The sequence below is a fragment of the Xenopus tropicalis genome, chromosome 2 (genome assembly GCF_000004195.4).
Source record: "Xenopus tropicalis strain Nigerian chromosome 2, UCB_Xtro_10.0, whole genome shotgun sequence".
Taxonomy (NCBI): domain Eukaryota; kingdom Metazoa; phylum Chordata; class Amphibia; order Anura; family Pipidae; genus Xenopus; species Xenopus tropicalis.
In genome coordinates, this window is record NC_030678.2 from 169,765,029 (window position 1) to 169,791,980 (window position 26,952).

At 45.2% G+C, this 26,952-nt stretch overlaps 1 protein-coding gene across 5 annotated transcripts in view; it reads right to left on the reverse strand.

Annotated features, from left to right (window-relative positions):
* tenm4 (teneurin transmembrane protein 4) overlaps positions 1 to 26,952 on the reverse strand; it is an 811,512-nt gene that overhangs the window by 568,875 nt on the left and 215,685 nt on the right. For all 5 annotated transcript variants that reach the window (XM_031895585.1, XM_031895582.1, NM_001102688.1 and 2 more), the window contains 1 exon segment: positions 16,890 to 17,023. The gene's annotated coding sequence lies outside the window, so the exon portion shown is untranslated.

Genomic DNA, 26,952 nt, shown 5'->3' on the forward strand with positions numbered 1-26,952 from the left:
AGAGAGCTTTTACAACAACTTAACACTTGCTAGATCTACCCTATCAATCTTCTACTGAGACCCCTGCCTCTGGCTCTTCAGTACCATCCACTTCCTCCAACTCATGGAGTCCAACGTGGAACTTTCTCTAGTCCACTTTAAAGACCAGGCAACACCTAGTAGGAGAATCATCTAGCCTATGATTAAGTACCCAGTAGGGTACAAAACGCGTAAGGCTTCATAGCATTTATGTGTATAAGCCAATAAAATGACTTTGATTTTACTTTATACCTGAGTTTAACGCTACTTTCTTGGAGTTCTGGAATGCCTGCCTACTTCACTAATTTGGTTCCTATTGGGCTCCCCTATGCTGAGGGTCTGGGGCAGGCGCGGGCCGAGCCAACTGGGCGCCCTAGGCAACCCAGTTGGCCACCTCGTCCCTGCATCATGCCCCCCCTCTGGTGTTGGCGTGCATGCGCAGAAACGAGCACGCAGGGTGAGGGGGGCACAATGCGATGCGCGTTGCAACGTGCCATGTGACACGAAACTGACTAGGGGTAGGCAGGAGAGGCTCCTGCCTGGCGCCCCCCAATAGTTGCACCCTAGGCAGCTGTCTCTTCTGCCTACCCCTAGTTCCGGCCCTGGTCTGGGGCATGAGCACCTGGACCAACCTTGTACAATGGGTAAGCCTTTTCTACTCTAAATGCTTAGACCTATATATCTCTTAAAGATTTATTACAACACCTAGTAGGAACACCTGGTCAATAAAAGAAACTCCCAATTCCCCCCGTGCCTGATGGGACATACTAGTCCCCGCTGACCATTGCACCTCACTTAGATTTATTTTCTGTTGCTGAAAGTTTAATTGTAGAGATCATAGAGACCTACTTGTAACATCATGGGGATCCTATAGGTTAAGACTCTTTGAGACTATGACTATGAAGATTTTCATTCATCCAGGTCATGGTATATCTAGTATAAATCAATCTAAAGCAACTGGACTTGTTAAGTAATCATTGAGACTCTTTGAGACTCTTTTTCTGTGGGGCCTATAAGATTTAATCATTGAGAAAGAGAACCGTTGCCGAGAAGGGGTTTAAGAAGACAAGAAAGGAAGACCAGAAAAGAAGAGGTAGAAGCTAAATCTAGAGCAGGAGAGAAGAAGGGAGGGATAAACTAATAAGAAGACACCCCCGGTAGCCTAGTCCTCAGTAATGATGTGTGGGTTGACCTGCGACCCCCGGGACTCACAGGTTTGTCCTTAGGTCAAGCGGGATAGGGTTGAAATGTAGGCGACCATTGTGGGTTCAGTTTGGGTGAGGGTCAGACTGGGGAGGTACACTCTTCCTCTATTCCTGTCTTGGAACCTAAAGGGGGTTATGTCATAAAAGGCACTATTTGCCCCGGAGCAGTAACCCATAGCAACCAATAATAAGATAGAAATTACTGGTCACCTGTTTAAAAGCAAACATCATATTGGTTGCTATAGGTTACTGCTTCTGGGTAGTGATGAGCGAATTTTTTCACCAGACATGGATTTGCAGCGAATTTCCGCATTTCGCCATTGTTTCGCAAAACGTCCATGAAAATTCGGTGCAGAAAAATTTGGTGCGTAAATTTTTTTTTGTCACACGTCAAATTGGGTGCGGTCGCGTCAAAAGAAGGCGCGGCCTCGTCAAAAAAGTGCGGCGACATGGGCGACAAGAATAGATGCGGGCAACTAAAAAATTATACGTGGGCGACAAATGTGTTTTGCACATTTTTTGGCCAAGCGAAACGGGACAGATTCGTTCATCACTACTTCTGGGCAAACTTAGGGCCTTTATTACATAGGGGTGCACAGAAGATGCAGAAAGAGTTAATGACGCAAGTACAGGTTGGTTGCGAGTCCTACAATGGCAACATTACGTTGGTTAGGGACGGGTTGGGTTTTTCCCGGCCCGTATATCCCTAGTCCCCAGCTATTGGCTGCCGCCCCGCACTTGAACTATAGTGAAATATTCATTACCGAACAAAACCAAATCTTCCAGGGGGGATTCTCAAACATTCGGCGTATTTCGACGCTGACATTTATTAGACTTCCAGAGCGCTTCATTACAATAGGAAAACAACGGTATAATCCAATCACCTTGTAGAATTTATACAGCGCTCCGACACGCGATTGCGGCGGCATAAAGAGATTAGCGCTGGGTTTCACTTCAGATTTGTTTTTATTATTCTTATTCACTTACTGCGGGAAAGCAATTGCCGAAAACATCCAGAGGATTTGGTGTCCGGCGTCGTTTCAATAAGTGGTTGAAACAACATATTTTAGCGAGAGCCGTTCCTTCAGCTGTTCTGTCTGTTGTTAGCTATTAGCTCTAATCCCCTAAATCTCTCAACAGCATCACCCTTTTATCTCCCAAATATACAAATGGAAGATCACAAGCCTTGATCTGAGCTGCAGGATACGCAATAGCTCTGTAATAGCAGCGCAAATAGTTCCGTCATTCGCCTTAGTCCCTAAGGTCCCTAAGGCTGAGCCTCTAGTCAACCGGCTGAACTACTGCTCCCATGATCCTCTGACGGACAAAGAACAATCTAATAGGATTGTTTTGCCTCCATTAAGGATTATTTATATCTCAATTGGGATCAAGTACAGGTACTGTTTTATTATTACAGAGAAAAGGGAATCATTTAACCATTAAATAAACCCAATAGGATTGTTCTGCCCCCAATAAGGGGTAATTATATCTTAGTTGGGATCAAGTACAGGTACTGTTTTATTATTACAGAGAAAAGGGAATCATTTAACCATTAAATAAACCCAATAGGACTGTTCTTCCCCCAATAAGGGGTAATTATATCTTAGTTGGGATCAAGTACAGGTACTGTTTTATTATTACAGAGAAAAGGGAATCATTTAACCATGAAATAAACCCAATAGGGCTGTTCTGCCCCAATAAGGGGTAATTATATCTTAGTTGGGATCAAGTACAGGTACTGTTTTATTATTACAGAGAAAAGGGAATCATTTAACCATTAAATAAACCCAATAGGACTGTTCTTCCCCCAATAAGGGGTAATTATATCTTAGTTGGGATCAAGTACAGGTACTGTTTTATTATTACAGAGAAAAGGGAATCATTTAACCATGAAATAAACCCAATAGGGCTGTTCTGCCCCAATAAGGGGTAATTATATCTTAGTTGGGATCAAGTACAGGTACTGTTTTATTATTACAGAGAAAAGGGAATCATTTAACCATGAAATAAACCCAATAGGGCTGTTCTGCCCCAATAAGGGGTAATTATATCTTAGTAGGGATCAAGTACAGGTACTGTTTTATTATTACAGAGAAAAGGGAATCATTTAACCATTAAATAAACCCAATAGGACTGTTCTTCCCCCAATAAGGGGTAATTATATCTTAGTTGGGATCAAGTACAGGTACTGTTTTATTATTACAGAGAAAAGGGAATCATTTAACCATGAAATAAACCCAATAGGACTGTTCTGCCCCAATAAGGGGTAATTATATCTTAGTTGGGATCAAGTACAGGTACTGTTTTATTATTACAGAGAAAAGGGAATCATTTAACCATTAAATAAACCCAATAGGGCTGTTCTGCCCCAATAAGGGGTAATTATATCTTAGTTGGGATCAAGTACAGGTACTGTTGTAATTATGAATTATTTGATTAAAATGGAGTTGTTCCGTAATTCTGAGCTTTCTGGATAACGGGTTTCCAGATAAGGGATCCTATACCTGTACTATTTTGGGATAATCGTCTACCTAATCCATCTATCAGACACATAAGGGGGCATCAACCAATGTAGCTGCAATGTGGAAGCAATTTACCTATCTGTTTTCTCCACAAATTCAGCATAGCTGATGAAACGTAAATGTTAATATGCACGTAATTGGTTGTTTTTATAAATCAGGATTATAGGGGAGGAGTTTGCTTTATTCCAGCGTTAATTCTTTAGACACAAGTCCCTCGCCACCTATTGAGCATTTTTGTGCAAATCCAATATTTGTTGTAGGAGTTGTAGGTGGTGGCTTTGCATTTTCTCCTTGCTTTTCAGGCTTCTTCTTATAGGCCAGGGCAAGGGGCGGGTCCATGATGTCAAGGGTAGAACAATGACATTAGTGGGGCGTGGCATGAAGTCACCTATGTATTTTTGGGAAAATCCAATATTGGCTGTAGGAGTTGTAGGTGGTGGCTTTGCATTTTCTCCTTACTTTTCAGGCTTCTTCTCATAAGCCAGGAAAAGGGGCGGGTCAATGGGGGGTGGGTCCATGATGTCAAGGGCAGAGCAATGACATTAGTGGGGCGGGGCATGAAGTTAATGGGCTGCATTCAAGGGAAATAGTTTGAGAGTGGACTAGAAAGAAGCTTGGAGAAGGGATAGGATGTGGGCTGGCGGTGGATTGGAGGTGGGACAGGGGCGGAGGACCAGGCCCGGTCCTGGCCGGTATTTTACCGGCTAGGCCAGTGAAATATCGGGCAGATGGCAACCCTAGTTATTATTTCTGCTAGCACAATGTTTCCATTTTATTAGATCGCATAGGTATTAAATGTAGATATGGTGTCAGCACTGCAAGGTTGCTGCAATGGGTACTGCAATGGGCACCATCATGGCTCCTGTGCCCCTTTATGGCTGCTTTCTACTGATGTTCAGTTTTATATTCCGTTATATTCAATTCTCTGGGGCGGCCTGCAGGCCAACATTGCAAAGAATAGTATCCAGAAGTTATTTATGTTTAATAATGCTGTGTGCCATAAAGCTAAATAGCGCAGTGTAGGAAACTCATTTGCTTTTAGTCTGATTGCCTCCTTTTATGCTTCGTGTAGGAGCTGAGTCTCTGTATCCTGCATATGTTCCTTCCTGTGAACAAAAAAATAACCTCCACTAAAAGAGTCTTGGCAGATATTCCATGGCATTCTCTCAGCGAGTTCCAAAATGGCTTTTTATTTTAGTCAAAGCAGGGCAGGGATGCATTTTAAAGGGAAACGGTCATAAGACTTAATAAACACAACTTGAGCTTTTTGAAAAGAAACATAATTTCAATCAACTTTGCAATATATGTCGATTAAACAATACGCAGCCTTTTCATGATGTTTAATGTAATAATATGGTTTGGACCAGTTCCCTAAGCCCCACCCCCTGTTCCCCTGCTGATTGGCTGATGACTTTGTGACTCAAATACATATAACAGTAGTCGTCTGCCCTCAGCCTGCCTTCAGACTGCCTCCTCCCAATCCCACAATCCCCTGCTGCACACGTGATGTCAATAAGGAAAGGAACATCCCAGTGCAATGCATTGTGGGTTATGTAGTTCCTGCATGCTGTCTGTAAACTGTGGAGAAGTTGTTACAATCTGTAACATCAGTGTTTTAGTCCCTCCTCCCCTGCCAGGATTTCAAATGATGCAGAAAGAGAAGAACTGTTTTGCAGCTGAATTTCAGCATTTAAAAATGGTATTTATTCCTACTTTTTGAAGGAACACCACCCTAAGCCTCCATAGGCTCTGACCTGAAGAAGAACACAGATTAGAAAGACCACTGCCTCGGGAAGCCCATTCCCCCTCAAACCTTTTAATTGGGCTATTTTATTGCATTATTGATATACTTTATATGTCTAATGCAGGATAAGACAGAACAGAATTCAAATATAAAATACCACGGCCCCTTTATGTCCCAAAGGAAAAAAAACCCAACATTTTCAAGATGCTGACTTCATTGTTTCCTATTCCAGAAACATAATAGTAATTAGTGCTTAAATGTATATTATAATGATTATGTAGAACTCTATCAATGGCAATTTAATTATAGAAACAAGCTTAAGCGGCACATTTAGGCACAACAGTATGGACTGTAAGGAACCGTATAAAGAATGTACAGGGAGGGATCTATAGCATGGAGAGGGGGGGAGTATTTAGTTTGGCGGGTGGGTCAGGAGTAAGTCTTGCTGGTATCCATGGCATGTTGAGAAATGGACAGAAAAGCAAGGAATATAAAGTTTTTGTTAGGAATGCACCGGATCCACTTTTTCAGATTCGGCTGAACCCCTTCATAAAGGATTCGGCCTAGTCCCGAACCTAATCCGAACCCTAATCCGGTAATTTTCAACTTTCGTGTTTACATGACAAAAAGTCAAGTGATTTTTAGTATTCGGATCCAGTTCGGCCAGGAGCGTCGGTTTGGCCGAATACGAATCGTGCCGAAAAAGGCCGAATCTTGGCCGAATCCTGAACCGAATGCAGGACTATAGGCTGATATATGCTACCAATGGGCATCTTATTGGCCCATGAATGGGGCTCTCTGATAGGCCAGCCCGCCCGATATCTGGCCAACACATTAATGCAGGCCTCACCCCAATGGCCGGCAACCTTTCAATATGATCCAATATCACCCACCTATAGGTGGGCATGGCAGGAAAAGGTCCGCTCATTTGGTGACCTTGCCAAACAAGTAGATCTTTTAGTGTCTGGTCAGCTTAAACAAGGAACATCTACATCAGGGATCCCCAACCTTTTTTACCCGGGAGCCACATTTAAGTGTAAAAAGACTTGGGGAGCAACACGAGCATGAAACATGTACCTGGGGGTGCCAAATAAGGACTGTTATTGGCTATTTGGCAGCCCCTATATGGACTGCCAGCCTATAGGAGGCTCTGTTTGGCTATACACCTGGTTTTTATGCCTCCAAAACTTGCCACCAAGCCAAGAATTCAAAAATAAGCACTTTATTTGAGGCCACTGGGAGCAACATCCAAAGAGTTGGGGAGCAACATGTTGCTCACGAGCCACTGGTTGGGGACCACTGATCTACATGGAAGTTATAGGCCATGGGACAATGGTGTTAGATAGACTTGTGAAGACCATACTTGAGAGAAGACAAAACATAATTCCAGTTTACTCTAGTGCTGTGGTTAATCGGAGTTTTGGGGTTCAGGTTCCTGTTGGTGGTCAAACATAGGTATCAGTAAAATACAATAATATTGGTGCACAAGTCACCCTTCTATGGTTCCAAAAATATGTAGGGCAGCAGATAAATGTCTACCCCCAATCCCACCCTAACTAGTTCCAGTTCAGGCTGGGCTTGTAGCAATATCTATAGGAGCAAATAAGCATTTTTTACTCTCTTTTTCATTCCCTTTAGGGTTACCAGCCTCCAGTTGTAATGCACAAATGAAGAATTCTTTGCTGCGTTCATAGGGGACCATGTACCTCATAAAGCTGCGTGACAGTAATCACCATCTCTGGAAACAGGTAATGATGGTCTACACGGAGACCCTTATTCCTCTAGGAAATAGCTTTGCAAAAATGAAGAAGACAAGATATCACCCACAAAACAGCCGAGATGAAGATAAACATGTTTATATATTGTGCAAGGTGGCGGTTATTCCTCACATGGTTGTGACTCAGTATCCTGTTGAGCTTTGGAAATGGCCCGTGTGGGTTATTATTAGATGTATCATAAAACAACTTGTTTTTGCAGAAAATAATCTATCAGTTCTATGTACTTTGTGAAATCTGGTATATAGGATCTCCAAGGCACCGATACACTTTAGCCTTTTCCTTGGGGAAATTAAAAAGGGACGTCACTCACGGTGAAAAATGTTCCGGTGACACAAAGACGCTTATTTGTCAGGGAAATATCTCCAACGAGGCATCGAGTTAGGGAAACTATCACTCTGGGATCAGTAATTGGGGTAAATAAATATATTGTCGAGCAGAAATGATCTTGGATAAATCATAATATTTCTAACCCTGAACTTCAGATTTCTTTGGTGGCGTTGAGTGAGTGACAGTGGCAAAAGGATTTATACAGGGCATCTTATCTGGAGATTCTGTATGTATTTATATGTGTTTATAAAAAAACATGTATGCAAGGTTTGCTTTACCTTTGATACAGGTAGTCCACATAAGGGTTAATCATAGAGATGGGTCTGTGCAGAGTTAGGAAGGGAGGCTATTTCACTTTCCAGGTTAAGTTTCTATGGTAGATGCTTATTGACCAGGGGTGACCCTAGCCACTAAATAGAGTCACTATTTGTTTCACCTCACTTTCAGGAGAGAGTGAAGACACACGGGCTACTTAGTAGCAGCTACTTGTCATGGGAACCCAAGGCACGTGCTGGTCTAGCCCTGAGTTTAGCAAATAAGGTTCCCAGAGAATGCCCCCAGTTATACGGCTGAGCTGGTTTAGGGTTAAGACACACTGAGCTACATAGTAGCAGCTATTTGTCATGGCTACTAAACTACAGCAAATCCCCTGCCATAGACAATACTGAGAATTGCCTCTGCTAAAACACATGTAGAGACAATTATCAGTAAATGATCAGCATTGTAGCCATGACAAGTAGCTGCTACTAGTAGCTCTGTGGGTCTTCACCCTAAAGGTGGCCATACACGGGCCGATTGTAGCTGGCGATATGAGGCCCTTGGACCAATTCGGCAGCTTATCGGCCCGTGTAGGGGTAGGAACGAGAGGCATGCCCAACCGATATCTGGCCTCAAATTGGTCATATATCGATTGGGCAGGTTGAAAGATTTAGTCGAATCGGGGACCGCATCGGCTCGTTGATTTGGTCCCTAACCCGACTGCCCCATTGCCGCCATTATAATTTGATCGTTTGGCCCCAGGGCCAAATGATTGAATTAGCCTACATGTTCCCCCACCCGTAGGTGGGGATATCGGGCGATCCGCTTGCTTGGCGACCTTCACTTGTATGGGCACCTTTAGGGTGAAGACACACGGAGCTACTAGTAGCAGCTACTTGTCGTAGCTACTAAAACAGACAATGCTGATCATTTACTGATAACTGTCTCTACGTGTGTTTTAGCAGAGGCAATTCTCAGTATTGTCTATGGCAGAATATTTTCTGCAGTTTAGTAGCCGTGACAAGTAGCTGCTACTAAGTAGCTCCATGTGTCTTCACCCAAAACCAGCTGAGCCGTATTATTGGGGGCATTCTCTGGGAACCTTATTTGCTAAACTCATTGCTAGACCAGACTATCTGACTGGTGCCCACTTCTGACTAAAGCCTGTGCCTTGGGTTCCCTGTGGGTGCTGGGACTTTGGTTTCAAATTCCATGAACGGAAAAGTTATTTAGTGTTTATTTTACACACATTTATATAAATATATATATATATATATATATATAAGCACATTCCATGGAATGGGGGCCCCTCTGAGCCTGGGCCCCCAGGATAAACACCCTATTACTCATGCCCAGTAAATGGCTAAATTAAATATTAAGGCAGAACTCCCCGTGTGCTAGATTTCTGTACAGTCTGATGTTACCTATAGGGGGAGCCATTCCCTCACTTCCTGCTTTGGACAAGTGGATCCTGGTGTCCGGCAGCCCAAGCAACAAAGGGCCAATTCATCACTACGAGGAACTAGCAGAACATTAATCGGCCGCTTGATCACTATTAACATTCCGCGGGGTTGACAAAATCCTTCTCCATTCCAAAAATTCTATTACACAAAGGGGAGCTTATTTTTTTGCTATTAAGATTAATGGCAGCGATATTAAATCTTTATGGATATGACTGCTGCCCAGTTGTACCGTTCCCTGGCTCGTGTTATTGGTCTTTTACTATTACATTTATTAAAGGAGACAAATCAAACTCTCACCATAGAGGAGCTGCCATAGCAACCTTTCCCTGGCTGCACTGCCATGCCCACTGCTTGAATGGTACATTGTAAGGGGCACATAGTGTTAAATAGGCCACATATCATACAGCTTCAAGGCTGGCTTCTGCTACATTGTTTCAGGTGTCAGAACAAGTAGTGCCGAGAATGGAAACAGATATTTCTTCTTCACCTTGCAGTTCAATGTACAAGTGCTGGTATAAGTAGTGTGCATATGTGTGTATATATATATATATACACACACAGGTATGGGATCCCTTATCCAGAAACCCGATATCCAGAAAGCTCCGAATTACGGAGGAAAGCCTGTCTCCCATAGACTCCATTTTAATCAAATAATTCAGATTTTTAAAATTGATTTCCTTTTTCTCTGTAATAATAAAACAGTGCTTTGTATTTGATCCCCAACTAAGATAAAATGAATCCTTACTGGATGTAAAATAATCCTATTGGGTTTAATTAATGTTTGATCGATTTCTTAGTAGACTTAAGGTATGGAGATCCCCTTACCTGGAATGCCATTGGTCCTGAGCATTCTGGATAACAGGTCCTATACCTGTACTATCTATCAATCTATCTATCTATCTATAGTAGGGACCCATAGGGTTAACAACAGGGTCGGACTGGAAGGTGCAGGGCCCACCGGGGCAGGTTCCCCCGCCGGCCGCATCTCCCGTACCCCCTAGGGGCCCCCGCTGAGCCTCCCTAATCCCCCACAGGGGCCCCCGCTGAGCCTCCCTAATCTCCCACAGGGGCCCCGCTGAGCCTCCCTAATCCCCCACAGGGGTCCCCGCTGAGTCTCCCTAACTCCCCCCACAGGGGCCCCCGCTGAGCCTCCCTAATCTCCCACAGGGGCCCCCGCTGAGCCTCCCTAATCTCCCCCAGGGGCCCCGCTGAGCCTCCCTAATCCCCCACAGGGGCCCCCGCTGAGCCTCCCTAATCCCCCACAGGGGTCCCCGCTGAGTCTCCCTAATCCCCCACAGGGGCCCCCGCTGAGCCTCCCTAATCTCCCACAGGGGTCCCCGCTGAGTCTCCCTAATCCCCCACAGGGGCCCCCGCTGAGCCTCCCTAATCCCCCACAGGGGTCCCCGCTGAGCCTCCCTAATCCCCCACAGGGGTCCCCGCTGAGCCTCCCTAATCCCCCACAGGGGCCCCCGCTGAGCCTCCCTAATCTCCCACAGGGGTCCCCGCTGAGCCTCCCTAATCCCCCACAGGGGCCCCCGCTGAGCCTCCCTAATCCCCCACAGGGGTCCCCGCTGAGTCTCCCTAATCCCCCACAGGGGCCCCCGCTGAGCCTCCCTAATCTCCCCCAGGGGCCCCGCTGAGCCTCCCTAATCCCCCACAGGGGCCCCCGCTGAGCCTCCCTAATCCCCCACAGGGGTCCCCGCTGAGTCTCCCTAATCCCCCACAGGGGCCCCCGCTGAGCCTCCCTAATCTCCCACAGGGGCCCCACTGAGCCTCCCTAATCCCACACAGGAGCCCCCACTGAGCCTCCCTAATCCCCCACAGGAGCCTCCACTGAGCCTCCCTAACTCCCCCCACAGGGGCCCCGCTGAGCCTCCCTAACTCCCCCCACAGGGGCCCCGCTGAGCCTCCCTAACTCCCCCCACAGGGGCCCCTGCCCGACGTCCTCCCCTAAACGCGCTTAAGTTTAACACGTCAGGGGAGAAGCACCGTCGGCCGGGGGAGCTCAAGCAAGGGTCGGGTCTGGGCCGCTGGGGCCCTCTAGGGCTGAGGCCCACAGGATTTTTTCCTGGTGTCCCGCCGGCCCAGTCCGACCCTGGTTAACAATCCCTATGGCCTTATTCCCTACCACTTCCTGGTTTTGTTGTTACTATGCAGAGGTACATGTTACCAACTCTCCTATTTGCCCTGTGCATTTATTGGCCCTTAGATAGGATGACCACTTCCTGCCCACTGTAATATAGTGTCAGGCAGGGGGTTGGCCTCTCACTGCCCAGCAGAAGGGTGTGTTCCAGGGAGCCCGGCCCAACTGGGCCCAGAAGCATCGAGCCCTAGAGGAAAGCCATAGAGATATAAGTTGGGGAGCAGGACCCCGAGAATGATTGTTAGTCAGGGTGCAGCTATACGTGTGTAAGAGCGGCTGTAGGGGTGAGAGTTAGTCAGGAAACCCTTGGGACTTCTCTCTACTTTCCCCCATCAGTCTCCCCAGCGCTACTACAACTCTCTGCCTTTATACCGACCGCACCTGATATTCTGCTACTGTACCTCATTGCCGGGAGTATTCAGCCTGCATACATGTTGTCTGGGACAAAGCAATCAAGTTCTAATTATTTGCAAAGAACCTCTGGGTCCTAATTTCATTAGTAATACCTTAGGCAGAGGAGTGTTGTAGTTAAACTACACCTCTCAAGTGCATTATTCCCCGCTGTGAAGGTGAATCCTGTGTGTTACATGTCACGTGTACTCGTGCTCTGTACCGTCTAGCTGGGCATTGGCTCAATACTAGGGTTACACTATCTATCTATCTATCTATCTATCTATCTATCATCTATCTATCTATCTATCATCTATCTATCTATCTATCTATCTATCCTCTATCTATCAATCAATCTATCTATTCTCTATCTATCTATCTATCTATCATCTATCTATCTATCATCTCTATCTATCTATCTATCCTCTATCTATCTATCTATCTATTCTCTATCTATCTATCTATCATCTATCTATTTATTTATCTATATATCATCTGTATCTATCTATCATCTATCTATCTATCTATCTATCATCTGTATCTATCTATCTATCTATCCTCTATCTATCTATCTATCTATCTATCTATCTATCTATCATCTATCTATTTATTTATCTATCATCTGTATCTATCTATCTATCTATCTATCTATCTATCTATCTATCTATCTATCCTCTGTCTATCTATCCTCTATCTATCGATCTATCTATCGATCTATCTATCTATCAATCATCTATCTATCTAGATATTTAGCTATCTATCTATCTATCATCTGTATCTATCTATCCTCTATCAATCAATATATCTAGCTATCTATCATCTGTATCTATCTATTTATCTATCTATACTCTATCAATCAATCTATCTATCTATCCTCTATCTATCAATCTATCTATCTATCTATCTATATATCTATCTATCCTCTATCAATCAATCTATCTATCCTCTATCAATCAATATATATATCTATCTATCTATCTATCTATCTATCTAGATATCTAGCTATCTATCTATCATCTGTATCTATCTATTTATCTATCTATACTCTATCAATCAATCTATCTATCTATCCTCTATCTATCAATCTATCTATCTATCTATATATCTATCTATCCTCTATCAATCAATCTATCTATCTATCTATCTATCATCTATCTATCTATCATCTGTATCTATCTATCTATCTATCTATCTATCTATCATCTATCTAGCTATCTATCTATCTACAGTATCTATCTATCTATCTACAGTATCTATCTATCTATCTATCTATCTATCTATCTATCTATCTATCTATCTATCTCTAATGTAAGACCCATACCAGCTAATACAATGGGACCCAGTTGCTAATATAATGACAGTGAGTATCCTTTCTCGTTGCATTCTGTAAGGACCAATCACAGGCCAGGTGTGACAGAGAATAAACGGTGGGGCCGGACAATCCAATAATGTAATGGTGTCCCGGCCGTCTGACTGGCACTCCCTATAAATAAAGCCATTAATTACAGGGCCTATAGGGTTAATGATCTCACAATGATGAAAATCCCTGCCAGTTACAGCGGCTTGCATAAGATTAAGGCGCATATGATGAAATACTGATTGTTGACGGGGCCCCAGAGGGACCAAAAACCATCAAAAATGATTTTTTTTTCTGGCTGCATCCTGACGTGTGAGGAGAGAGTGTGTTCCATCACACATAGACACACACACACATACACACTCATACACACATACAGACAAACACACAGATATACAGATACATACATACATACATACATACAGACACACACAGACATACAGATACACACACACACAGAGACACACATACATACATACAGACACACACACACACAGATATACACACACACAGACACACACAAACATACATACAGACAGACACACAGATATACACACACACACACACACAGATACACAAACACACACACACAAATATATATATAGACACACACACACATACAGACAGACACAAACACACAGATACACACACAGAGACACACAGACAGACACAGTCACACACAGTCACACACGCAGCCACAAACACACACACACACACATATATATATATATATATATATATATATATATGTACACATATATACGGATACACACACAGACACACACAGACACAGCAGAGATAGTGGCAGTAGTGAGTGTGTGTGGGACAGGCTGAATCCCCAGCAGGAGAGCGCAGGGAAGGGGAGATGAGGGAAGGGGAGAGGAGGGAAGGGGAGAGGAGGGAATGGGAGAGGAGGGAAGGGGAGAGGAGGGAAGGGGAGAGGAGGGAATGGGAGATGAGGGAAGGGGAGATGAGGGAAGGGGAGAGGAGGGAATGGGAGATGAGGGAAGGGGAGAGGAGGGAATGAGAGATGAGGGAAGGGGAGAGGAGGGAAGGGGAGAGGAGGGAAGGGGAGAGGAGGGAATGGGAGAGGAGGGAAGGGGAGAGGAGGGAAGGGGAGAGGAGGGAAGGGGAGATGAGGGAAGGGGAGAGGAGGGAAGGGGAGATGAGGGAAGGGGAGATGAGGGAAGGGGAGAGGAGAGGAGGGAAGGGAGAGGAGGGAAGGGGAGATGAGGGAAGGGGAGAGGAGGGAAGGGGAGAGAAGGGAAGGGGAGATGAGGGAAGGGGAGAGGAGGGAAGGGGAGAGGAGATGAGGGAAGGGGAGAGGAGGGAAGGGGAGAGGAGGGAAGGGGAGAGGAGGGAAGGGGAGAGGAGAGGAGGGAAGGGGAGAGGAGGGAAGGGGAGATGAGGGAAGGGGAGAGGAGGGAAGGGGAGAGGAGGGAAGGGGAGAGGAGAGGAGGGAAGGGGAGAGGAGAGGAGGGAAGGGGAGAGGAGAGGAGGGAAGGGGAGAGGAGGGAAGGGGAGAGGAGGGAAGGGGAGAGGAGAGGAGGGAAGGGGAGAGGAGGGAAGGGGAGAGGAGGGAAGGGGAGAGGAGGGAAGGGGAGATGAGGGAAGGGGAGATGACCTACTTTCCTTCCCGTCTCTTTCCCTTTTTTTTAAACATTTCTCCTCCTGTGTTTGTCGTGCAGCCGCCTCACACTCCTCTCCCTGTACCTCTCTGTTTCTAAGATACCTGATCAGTGCAGAAAACTCCCACAGACCAATTAATGGCGATAGCTAATCATGTCATTTAATATCCATTTGCTCCGATTTGAAAAAATAATAATAAGAGCTTGACAAAAGCCAGACCTTGGCAGAACCCCCTGGGGGCCACACTCGCTCCTGCCCAGTATCATTGGCTGCGTCTTTGCTCCATTCATTTCACTGTAACCTGAACTTCTCTATCAGGTCTCTTTATTCACTTGTAGATATTTCTATAGACATTTGTTTTCCATTGCTTTGCCAGCTTATTACAACTCCCCTGAGGGACCCTTAGATCATGTTGACCCCCCCAACAGGGTAAAGGTATTAAAAAATGCACCCTCTTTCAGCACAACAACAAGCGGCGGGGGGGGGGGGGGTAAGGGGTAAGAGAGGGCGGACTAGGGGTTGGCAGAAGATGTATCTGCCTGGCACCCCCTCATCATTGTGCCCTAGGCAGAACCCCTAGTCCTGGCCCTGTCGCCATGGTTGAAAAAGTCACCTGACTCCGTAACAAGGAAATCCCAGATCCCAGTACAGGCATCGGACCCCTTATCCAGAAACCCATTATCCAGAAAGTTCCGAATTACGGGAAGGCCATCTCCCACAGACTTCATTTTAATCAAATAATTCACATTTCCTTTTTCTCTTAATCCTTATTAGAGCCAAAATAATCCTATTGGGTTTAATTAATGTTTTATTGATTTCTTAGTAGCCTTAAGGTATGGAGATCCAAATTATGGAAACATAATTCTGGATAACGGGTCCCATACCTGTATATGTAAACTTGCATTTAATAATAACATAGATTGGTATCAACTTCTGAGACTTGCAAACATCTTATTGGACCTCCCGTAGTTACATAACAACATTGGGTTCCTCTGGTTTGAAATAATCCCCCCCCGAAAAGAAAGTATTCTGGGAACTTTATACTATACATTCTATACATTGCCGACCCAAGTTCGCTTTCATAGGCTTTTATCGGATGTTCTACAATAGAAGTTCCTAACCTTTAGGTATGGGATCTATTATCTGTAAAAAGCAATTTGCTATTTGTGTAATAATAATAATAAATCAGAACCTTGTAGTTGATGGTACCTCAGCGGCATAAATGTATGTATATCTTAGATTGTAAGCTCTACGGGGCAGGGACCTCCTTCCTACTGTGTCTCATACTACATGGCACTTATTCCCTGTGCATTTATATTTATTGTATTTATATATCATAACACTTGCCCTCCCTGTGTGTAATTGTGTATATTGTAAGATTGTACAGCGCTGCGTATCCTTGTGGCGCTTTATAAATAAAGTTATACACACATACATATCTTTATTTATAAAGCGCTACTTATGTACCCAGTGCTGTACAGTAGAATACACTAATACAAACAGGGGGTTATTAAGATAATAGATAAATACACAGTATAACAATAAATACAGATAAATACAAGATACAGTTGCAACAAGTTAAGAGTCAAAGACACAAGAGGATGGAGGTCCCTGCCCTGTAGAGCTTACAATCTATATGGAATCCATATAGACAAAACAGTTGGGTTTTTCAATGTTTAAAAGTTCTTTAATAGCCTGGAGATATGGTGCTTCCCTTAGTCTAGAAAATCTCAGGTCCAACAGATCCCTTAATCCAGTGCTTCTCAAGCTTCCTAATGCCGCAACCCCTTAATACAGTTCCTCATGTTGTGGTGACCCCCAACCATAGAGGAGCAGTGTCTCGGTTCCTAAGACCATCGGAGATATGTGTTTTTCGATGGTCTTAAGTGACCCAAAGGGGTCCCGACCCACAGGTTGAGAACCGCTGCCTTAATCCACAAACAGAAAGTGAAGGCATCTACATCCTTCATCTAAAACCTTGACCCCCAAGGATAAGTATGGATCCCACCTCAAAAATACTGAAGAAGACTTCCTGATGTGGTCAGGATCACTTACTTTAAGGAAGAGATGAGTGACGTCCTTGGCCAAGTCTTGAGTCGATGACCCCATTAGTGAAACTGCTTCGTCGCTGGGCCATGACGGTGGAGAGGTTCCTTTGGAAGTGCCTCCTTGGTGACAATCCATACAATCTATTGAACAACAAAAAAACGTCGTAAAGTCCGGACTAAACCCAGGAAAAAACAAAAATCAAGCTGCTATTATAATAAATATCAGTTCTATCTGCGTGGATAGGAAGGCTGTAAGTCCATGGGGCGGAAGGCTACGTGGGCAGATAGAGTTGCTCCTCTGTATCACGTTTGCTATGACTGGAAAACGTGTGTAGTGTGATCAAATATTTTAGCAACATTCTCTGCAAAGCAACATGCAATAAGCAGCAAGTCCAATCCTCTGGGGACGGCATGTACAGTGAAGGAGGTGGAGATACGACGGAGAATCTTCCCTCGCTTCAAAGCACATCTCTGGGGAAGAAGAAAGAGCAGACAGAATACAAGGATTTCACTACAAACTTAAATGATTCACGCACTCACTCTAACCTTAGAATTATTAGCGGCGCTTACTCAGCCAGGGCCGGCTCAGGGCGAGAGGGGCCGGCTCATTGTCACAGTTGGCACATTTGCTATTGAATTTTACTCAAACCATTCAGCCTAAGAAGTAGCACAAGATTAATTTACCTTTTTCTATGGACAGGTATTAAAATATTGGGTCATTATTGCTTACAATGTATTCTATGCCCATAACATTCCTTCTCCTCATAAGTGGATGCAGCCATATTGTTTCCCTTAGACAGTACAGTATCAGAATAAAACTTTTTATGTGCCCAGAGCATTCCTTTGCTGTAGATTTTAATTTATGAAAAACTGACATATTACTTAAGTATGGGGGTATAGCTAATTATGTGCCCAGAACATTCCTTCCCTGTGTGTATATATATATAATTGAGAGGGAGCTGCCATATTGTTTCCCTTAGACAGTACATTATGAGGATAAAGCTTCTTATGTGCCCTGAGCATTCATTCTATCTATATTTGAAAATGCCGCATTATGTTCTTCAGACAGTAAAGTATGGAGATATAACTTATTATGTGCCCAGAACATTCTTTTGGTGTATTTATTTCTAAATAATTGAGTGGAAGCTGCCATATTGTTGTGTAAGAATATAACTTCTTGCATGCCCAGAACATTCCTTCTCTGTATATTTGTATTTATACATATGGGTAGGAGGTGCCATAGTGTTTCCCTTAGACAGTACAGTATGGGGGTACAGCTTATTGTGTGCCCAGAACATTCCCTCTCTGTATATTTATATTTATACATATGGGTAGGGATTTTATTGGATAAAAACATTACAAAAGGCAAAATAACTTCACATTACAATAACATTAAACAAACACAAAAAGCTTTAAAATCAGAAAGAAACGGTTACATTTAGCACAGAGTTCCATTTACATTTAGTTACTCATTTCACTTGTTCTCTTAAAATCCATCTCAAGTCTTTTGATTTTTACATTTGCCATTTACTTGCTCCTCACCGGTTCTTTTGACCTGGAAACTTGGGGCTCCTGCTACTTCCTCCGGTCCCTCCACAATTTCATCCTCCCCCAGAGACCCCCACTCATCCTCTTGGTTTTGGCCTTTCTTTTTATTTTTCCTCCCTCTTGAAACCTCTTCACTGAAAACACTTTTCCTTTTTTCCTTCCTTTCCTCCTCCCTTTCCTTTCCCAGTCTCACCGAAACCTCCTCTTCCTCCTCCCTTTCCTTTCCCAGTCTCACCGAAACCTCCTCTTCCTCCTCCCTTTCCTTTCCCAGTCTCACCGAAACCTCCTCTTCCTCCTCCATAACTGCAGCCCAGGATTTCCCTAACAAATCAAATCTGTTTTCTGTTTCTACCGCCATCTCTTTGGGCACAGCCTTTCTCTTATTTACTTTCTTTGAGTTTCCACCAACCACCCGCCAATCCTGTTTTTCCGCCCCTTCCTCCTCCCTCTCAGTGAGCTCCACCCCTTCCCCAGAAGTACTTCCTCCGTTCCCCAAATCCGTTCCTCCCTCAGTCCCCCTTTGCACTGCTGCCTGAGTCTCCGGTCCCTCCTCGCCCCCCATAACCTCCCTCAGTTCCGCCAGCAGGTTTGGGCACTGTTTCTGGACGTTGTTATGCCAGGCGTCGGGGCAATCCCGGTGTGCGTGGCCCAGTTTCAGGCAGAGATTGCACCTTATGGTGACACAGTCCTTGCTTGGGTGTCCCACATTTCTGTACGGTACATTTGCCAGATGCCTATTGGAGCCGCATTTAAAGCAGACCCGGGGCTGGCCCACATAGAAACACACCCCCCTGTCCTTCCCTAGAAACAGAGAGTTGGGGAGATGTTTCTGCACATGGAGCTGAGAGTGCAGTCTCACCTGGACCTTCCACCCCCCTATCCAAAAATCCTCTTCATCATAGATTCTCTTTAAAGGGGAAAGTACCTGGCACTGCCTCTTTAGCCAAAACATCACATCCTCCTCATTTATGGACTCGCTTTTAAAAATAATTGTCACATTTTTAACCTCCGGCTTTGAAACCGGAATAACCTCAAATCCGTTCCACACGTCCGAGCCCCTCTCTCTCATACCCCTTCCAAAATTCATCCAGCCCCTGGGGCAACTTAAAGCTCAAGTCAAACTCCGTATCAGTGACAGTGACTAGGGCATAAACATCATCTGGGGTTAAACCCAGGGACTCCTTGATCAGCCTCCTGGCTACGTATCTCCTGCCCGGGAACCCCTCTCTCCCCTGCACCCACTTAATCTTCACTACGTTCCTCCTCTTGCCCGGCTCTGCCACCTCAGTCTGGGGCAACAAAGCCCTCTCTGCCCCCCGCACAATCCTGTCTGCTGCCCCATCCCTGGTATCACCAGATGGAATACACCCTCGGGTACTGAGAGAGCTAGGGGCAGAATTGCAGTGGCCCTTGTTTCTGATATTCTCAGACTCGCTCTCATCAGGTATGGTACCTAGGGATTGGAAGAAGGCGAATGTCACTCCCATATTTAAAAAGGGAGTAAGATCTCAGCCTGGCAATTATAGGCCTGTAAGTTTGACATCCATGGTGGGCAAGTTATTTGAAGGCTTGTTAAGGGATCACATTCAAAATTATGTAGTGGAGAATGGCATTATGAGCAGTAATCAGCATGGCTTTATGAAGGACAGGTCATGTCAGACCAATTTAATTGCTTTTTATGATGAGGTAAGTAAGAAGCTGGACAGTGGGGATTCAGTAGATATAATCTATTTGGATTTTGCCAAAGCATTTGATACCGTTCCCCACAAACGACTGCTTTCTAAGCTAAGGTCTATTGGTCTTAGTGAAGTCGTTTGCACATGGATAGAAAACTGGCTACAGGATCGGGTACAGAGGGTGGTTGTTAATGGTACATTCTCTACTTGGAATAAGGTTCTCAGTGGGGTCCCTCAGGGTTCTGTACTGGGTCCACTTTTGTTTAATTTGTTCATAAATGACTTAGGGGAGGGTATTATGAGTAATGTATCAGTGTTTGCAGATGACACAAAACTCTGCAGACCAGTCAATTCTATCCAGGATGTGACATCCCTGCAGCAGGATCTTGACCAACTGGCAATCTGGGCAGCTAAGTGGCAGATGAGATTTAATGTGGATAAATGTAAGGTCATGCACCTGGGATGTAAAAATATGCAAGCCCCATATACCCTTAATGGGACTGCACTAGGCAAATCCATAATGGAGAAGGAGCTTGGAGTCCTTGTAGATAATAAACTTGGCTGTAGCAAGCAATGCCAGGCAGCAGCTGCAAGGGCAAACAGGGGTTTGAGCTGTATTAAAAGGGGTATAGATTCACGGGAGGAGGGGGTTATTCTTCCCCTTTACAGAGCGCTGGTAAGGCCCCATCTAGAATATGCTGTTCAGTTTTGGTCTCCAGTGCTCAAACAGGACATTATTGAGTTAGAGAGGGTCCAGAGAAGGGCAACTAAGCTGGTAAAGGGTATGGAAAGTCTCAGTTATGAAGAAAGACTGGCCAAGTTGGGTCTGTTTACACTGGAGAAGAGGCGCTTAAGAGGTGACATGATAACTATGTATAAATATATAAGGGGATCATATAATAACCTTTCTAATGTTTTATTTACCAGTAGGTCCTTCCAACGGACACGAGGGCACCCACTCCGTTTAGAAGAAGGGAGGTTCCATTTAAATATTCGGAAAGGATTTTTTACAGTGAGAGCTGTGAGGTTCTGGAATTCCCTCCCCGAATCAGTCGTGCTGGCTGATACATTATATAACTTTAAGAAGGGGCTGGATGGATTCTTAGCAAGTGAGGGAATACAGGGGTAGGGGAGATAGCTCTTAGTACTAGTTGATCCAGGGACTGGTCCGATTGCCATCTTGGAGTCAGGAAGGAATTTTTTCCCCTCTGAGGCAAATTAGAGAGGCTTCAGATGGGGTTTTTTTGCCTTCCTCTGGATCAACTTGTAGTTAGGCAGGTTAGGTATAGGCATTATGGTTGAACTTGATGGACGTATGTCTTTTTTCAACCCAACTTACTATGTTACTATGTTACTATGTTACTATTAGTAACAGCATCACTGTAAGATACATTGCCCCCTGTTTCACCAGCCCCCCCATGTACCCCCCTCTCCCCCCTCCCGGGAAATCCATCTCCTTTACTTCCCCCTCTTGAACCAACGGTCTCATTTACCCCATTCCCACTACCACTCACCCCATTCCCACTGCCATTCACCCCAAACTCACTGCCATTCACCCCAAACTCACTGCCATTCACCCCATTCCCACTGCCATTCACCCCATTCCCACTGCCATTCACCCCAAACTCACTGCCATTCACCCCAAACTCACTGCCATTCACCCCATTCCCACTGCCATTCACCCCAAACTCACTGCCATTCACCCCATTCCCACTCAGAGAGAGAGTCTCTGTATGTTGGTGCAGGTCACATGGGGCAGTCTCTGTTACAGTCTGTGAAACTACAGCCTGCTGAGCATCCTGGGAAAAAGGAAAAGTCATTGCTGGTTTGGGCTTATGTGGCTGCTCCATTTGCTGGAAGCTCTCTCTATTCTCACACAGTTCTTGCCCGGGCCCGATTGCCCCCATGGTGCTGCCCATCTCCTGCTCGGTCTCCTCTAGTTCTTTATTAATAAAAGCCAATTCCCTTATTATCTCAGATCTCCTTCCCCCGTTACACAGTCCCAGATCAGCAGCCAAAAGCTCAATCCGTAGCTTTAAATCTCCCTCCTTTCTCTCCAACACAGACATTTTGTGCATAAAGCCAGTGATTCCCTCAGGCTGCGGCCTCTCTCCCCCTTCCCCCTCAGGCTGAGCCGCACACAGTCCCGGCTGCAATGCTCGGCCCTGACAGCCCAGTGAGTTAGTGGCAGGTACCTGTGGGCCGGCGGCCATGTTGGGCTCCTCACTCAGTGCACTTTCAGCAACTTCCATAGCGACAGGGCTCTCCCCCGCTGCTCCCGGCACCTCCATGCTGCCTCTCTCCTGCTCACCAGTCCCAGAGGTCATGGCGCCTGCTTCCTGTTCCTCCCAGGCCTCCGTCCCGCAGCTTCCCGCAGGCACGCCGGCCTGGATTCCCCGGGCAGACTCCCCCACACAGCCAGGTGAGCTAGTTTGAACTTTTCTAGGTGAGGTCTTACGTGCCGGTCGCTTCTTTCTTTCAATCAGCATAGCTTTCTGTGCAGCAGCGCTGTCTGTTATGGCCGCCGCTCCTGCAGCCCTCCTGCTAGAGCCCAAGCGGGTCTCCACTCTCCTACCCGATGGGTCACTCATCTTTCCCCTCATTATTAAATTCCAGGGAAAGGGAAAAGTATTGAGCAAAAACCTTTCCCAAATATCCCCCCAGACCCAAAAAAGGGCCTGGGAGTTGCAGCAGCACACACCACCTGCTTCCTCACAGTATGGGGGTGGAGCTTATTGTGTGCCCAGAACATTCCCTCTCTGTATATTTGTATTTATACATATGGGTAGGGGGTGCCATAGTGTTTCCCTTAGACAGTACAGTATGGGGGTACAGCTTATTGTGTGCCCAGAACATTCCCTCTCTGTATATTTGTATTTATACATATGGGTAGGGGGTGCCATAGTGTTTCCCTTAGACAGTACAGTATGGGGGTACAGCTTATTGTGTGCCCAGAACATTCCTTCTCTGTATATTTGTATTTATACATATGGGTAGGGGGTGCCATAGTGTTTCCCTTAGACAGTACAGTATGGGGGTACAGCTTATTGTGTGCCCAGAACATTCCTTCTCTGTATATTTGTATTTATACATATGGGTAGGGGGTGCCATAGTGTTTCCCTTAGACAGTACAGTATGGGGGTACAGCTTATTGTGTGCCCAGAACATTCCTTCTCTGTATATTTGTATTTATACATATGGGTAGGAGGTGCCATAGTGTTTCCCTTAGACAGTACAGTATGGGGGTACAGCTTATTGTGTGCCCAGAACATTCCTTCTCTGTTTATTTGTTTGTATACATAATATTGTTTTGTTATGTGAAAGTAAAAAAAAAGTAAATAATACAATTATTAATACTAGGGGTCATTTGCAAAAAATGTGCGCAATCTGCCATTTTTTTTCCAATTTGCAAACTGCCTTCCACTCTTCATTTCAGAGAGCAAAGACCTTCAACTGTCAACATGAATACAGTGCAGTCTGCGTTCCCCAGCACTGTAATTATAAGAGGTGGATGGGGCAGGGCTGTATCTACCATATAGGCACCTTCGGGCTTTGGGTGGGGTGGTCCATTGGTATCTCCAATCCCCACTGCCAGATACTTGCTGCTAAATCGTGCTTAAGCGCTGTGGGGGTTACATTACTGTCCTGTGATTGGTTCATGTGTAGGACAGACAAGCCATCTGCACCTTCGCCAGCACTGGGGGGGAAGGGGATGAACTGAGGCCTAGGTCAGGGGGCAGGCAGGGAGCAGATTACAGAAGTGACCACTAACGTGTGCGTGACATCACTTCCTGCAGTGTGTGATGTCGCTTCCATGGAAGTGATGTCACTTCCTCTTCCCAGCTCCATCTTCACATTTGCCCAGGAACTCTGTGGCAAAGGCTGGGGGGATTTTTTATTTTTTAATAAAAAAAAAAAATCAAATACATAGGCATAGGGTATCTATATATAACTACTAGTGATGAGCGAATTTTTTCGCCAGGCATGGATTCACAGCGAATTTCCGCATTTCGCCATTGGCGAATTGTTTAGCGAAACTTCCATTTGGCGCGTGGATATTTTTTTTTTTGTTGTGCGTCAAATTGGGCGCAGTCGCGTCAAAGAGTGGGGCGACAAAAAAAATTTGCACGACAAATTGGTTTCACAATTTTTTCGAGGTTTTGCGAATTTTCTTGCCGTTTCATGAATTTTATGGCGAAGCGAAACGGGACAGATTCGCTCATCACTAATAACTACGTCCTGAGAGGCGGGCGACAGGCCTGAACCTGCCTGGACATGCTTGTACCCCTTAGTACTGTTGCACTTCTGCCTGGGGGCACAATAAATGCCCCCTATTGTCTATAATAAGAAATAGGAAATGGACCAGACCCTTTTTTTCCTCCTGTAGAAAATAAAAAAAAGACATAAAATTCCAATTCTTCAGATTATGGTTATTTCAGACTTTTCTTCCCCCCCCCCAAACAAAGCCCCTTTGGAGGAACGAGGGGGCAGAAAGGGGATCAGTTTTCTCCAGCCAGCCTCAATTTGCAGTTTGTATAACTCTGGGGCACTGAGGCCTTTCCATCGGAGATCAGATAAATGGCATTTCAAGCAAATGCGCTGAACTGAGTGCTTTCTATCGATATTTATACCCCCGGGGGGGGGGGGCAGGTTAGCGAGTTTTCGCCTTAACACAGTAAAAGTAAAAAGAAAAGGGAATTTTGGAAACTAATCCGGGATGAAAGTGCAGATCTCCTTTAGTGGCGTTTAATGGGGCTTATTAAGAGCCGGTGGAAGAATTATGTCCCCGTTTCCTCCCAATTAACTGCCTTCTGGGAATGAACTTTTTTCTTTATTTTTTTCTTTTAAGGTCGCCGCTCCCATTTAAGAAACGGCGTCGATTGGAATCGCTGAACTTTGCGACTCCCGGGGCCGCGCTGAATTACGGAAAAGGCAAAAGCTGCCGCGACAAATGTCCCACTTTGCAGGTTTAATATCCGAAATCTTTTGTGCCTCGCCGTGGGCAATCAAATTCATCATGGCCGCGCCATTCAGGCAAATAAGTTATTATGTCTTGGTTCATAATTTAATCTTCGGGGTTACGGTAATTCGAGGACCTGTCGTCTGAACTGCTGCAAAAAAATAAAAAAAGAAGAGGCCTCGCTCGTTGGCCGCGTCGGCCCGGGAGTTCTCGCACAGCCGCACCGCGGCACATCTCATTAGGGACGAGCCTGTCCGACAGAATTATATATCCACTGTTTACACTGCAAAGCCGACCGGGATAGGAAAATCCATTAAAGATGGACGGGGTGTCTTTTTTTTTTTGGCTTCGATTAACCCTGATCTCTGCGAGAACAGATTGAAATGCATAGCTTTGCCTTCCCCTGGGTTTTAAGCAGGTCGACGGAATTTCAGTATATGTTTCCCGAGGAATTATTATTAACAATTGGCAGTTTGCTGTAAATGTCGTACCCGGCCGGCAGAACGGGGCACGGACTTCTTATAGGCAGGAGTTCATTGACAAGTGAATTCAATCTTGTTTGTGCGCAACATTATGTTCTACGCCGAGCGAGTCTCAAACTCGCTGAACTACATCTTCTGCCCTGTCCCCATGTAGCATGTCTCCAACTGGAGAGGCAATCAGGGTTACCCCTGGAACTATAGCGGGGTGACTGTTACCCCAATGTTTCTATATATCTGTAACCTTGTTATGGGCTAAGGGGGCCCAGCCTGAAGGCCAGTTAGGGGGGGATTTGGGGTGAGTGCTTATTTGTGCCCTGGGTACCCCTGGAACTATAGCGGGGTGACTGTTACCCCAATGTTTCTATAAATCTGTAACCTTGTTATGGGCTAAGGGGGCCCAGCCTGAAGGCCAGTTAGGGGGAGATTTGGAGTGAGTGCTTATTTGTGCCCTGGGTACCCCTGGAACTATAGCGGGGTGACTGTTACCCCAATGTTTCTATATATCTGTAACCTTGTTACGGGCTAAGGGGGCCCAGCCTGAAGGCCAGTTAGGGGGGGATTTGGGGTGAGTGCTTATTTGTGCCCTGGGTACCCCTGGAACTATAGCAGGGTGACTGTTACCCCAATGTTTGTATATACAGTATCTGTAACCTTGTTATGGGCTAAGGGGGCCCAGCCTGAAGGCCAGTTAGGGGGGGATTTCTTTATGCAGTTATATAGGGATTTAAGTAATAAAAGGTTCTGCTCTGGATACAATTTTCTCCATCTTCAGAGCTAGTCATCTGAGTCAGTCACATGAAGTGAATGTTCCTGGGGTCGCTATCATTTCCCTTTTATTACACCATACACGCATATATATTGCCTGGTCAAGAAAACATTGAAGTGCATTAGAGCGAGTAAACCATCACATCTCCCAGCAGAGCATTCCACCGCCTCCCCATCCTCACAGTGAAGAACCAGAACCATTTATTTTGCCTTTTGTGAAAATACCACTCACCCAAGGGGGTGTCCCGCCTCTGGATCTTTGTTCAGCCCCATTAACATCTTTGTTCCGCCCCTGATGTTATGGACCCGCCCCTGTCCTGGCTGCTAAGAAAAAGCCTGAAGGGTGGCAGAGAAGAGAATGAGGATGAGACAAGCTCCGTTCTCCTGTAGTCCAAAAAGGAAGGAATTCTGTTTCTACCTCAAAGAAATATCCTTCTGATTGCAATCTATTGGATTTATCTTGCATTGATTATCAGGGAATTGGGTAATAATGAGAAAAGTATGGAGCTTTCATTTTGGCTTGAGGCTTTATGGAAGAGCAAAAATGGAAAAGCAAAAATATGATGACTATAATTTGTGCACAATAATATAATATTCAACGAGGAGTGAGATTGGAAATCCCAGGTTTACTATTGCCTA